Source organism: Octopus bimaculoides, chromosome 15 (genome assembly GCF_001194135.2).
Source record: "Octopus bimaculoides isolate UCB-OBI-ISO-001 chromosome 15, ASM119413v2, whole genome shotgun sequence".
Lineage (NCBI taxonomy): Eukaryota > Metazoa > Mollusca > Cephalopoda > Octopoda > Octopodidae > Octopus > Octopus bimaculoides.
This window is the reverse complement of record NC_068995.1, coordinates 42,492,508-42,493,683: the sequence shown is the minus strand read 5'-3', so window position 1 is coordinate 42,493,683 and position 1,176 is coordinate 42,492,508.

Genomic DNA, 1,176 nt, shown 5'->3' with positions numbered 1-1,176 from the left:
ATATGGGAGAATATACAAAAAATAACAACAGACGAGGACAGGTGGTGTAAATAACAAAAGTATATATATATATATATATATATATATAGATAGATAGATAGATAGATAGATAGATAGATAGATAGATAGATAGATATGCATGTATGTATATGTATACATACATTTATACATATATATATATGTATCTATATACGTGTGTCTGTGTCTGTGTTTGAATGTGTAATTGTGTGTTTAAATATGTATATATTTTATATACGCACACACGCACACACACACACACACACACACACACACACACACACACACACACACACACACATATATATATGTACAAACATATAATAGATGTGTGTGTGTGTGTGTGTGTGTGTGTGTTTTATGAAAGGAGGAGAGTGTCAAAAATGGTGCAGGGTTTCGCGCCACTGAATACACTTCTGAAAGTTTGCTCAGTGCATTGTCACAAAAATCTTGGATGTCTGAGTCACCGCAGATTGTCGTTCAATAAAAATATAATCCTCTTCATGTATGGAGAAGAATTTCTCCTGCTTTCTCTGCTTTCCCGCTTCTCGAAGCACAAGCGCACATACATACATACACAAATACACATGCACACACATTCAGATGCATGCAAACACACACGCTCACACACAAACACACACACATATATATATACACACACACAAGCTTCTAAACATATATCGTTGTGTGTGTACTTGTATGTGTCTGTGCATGTGACTGCGTGTTTGTGTGTTTGCTGTATATTTCATATGAGGCTATTTCATTCCCTATGAAATCTTTCTGACTTTTTCATACGCTCACTTGATTCCTCCTCTTCATTCTCCTCCTCCTCCTCCTGTTGTGTCTTATTCCAGACATTTCTCGAAAGCCATTTCCACACACAATCATACGCCCTTCTGAAATCATGTATATTCAACGTTCTGCCAACCTCAGTGATTTTCGAGTTGCAGAATTGGAGATCTTGAAGGAATGCCTGGAGAAATTTTTCTCTGAAATACTAACTAGATGAACTCCCATCGCAGCAGGAGGCGCAAGAAAGAGTAGCTACGACCAACTCGTTAAATAATCGAAGACAGTAAAAAAGAAAACCTACGCGCACTGAAAGCCGATGCTGCATCATGACTCCAAGCTCATATGTACACTTATATATATATATAT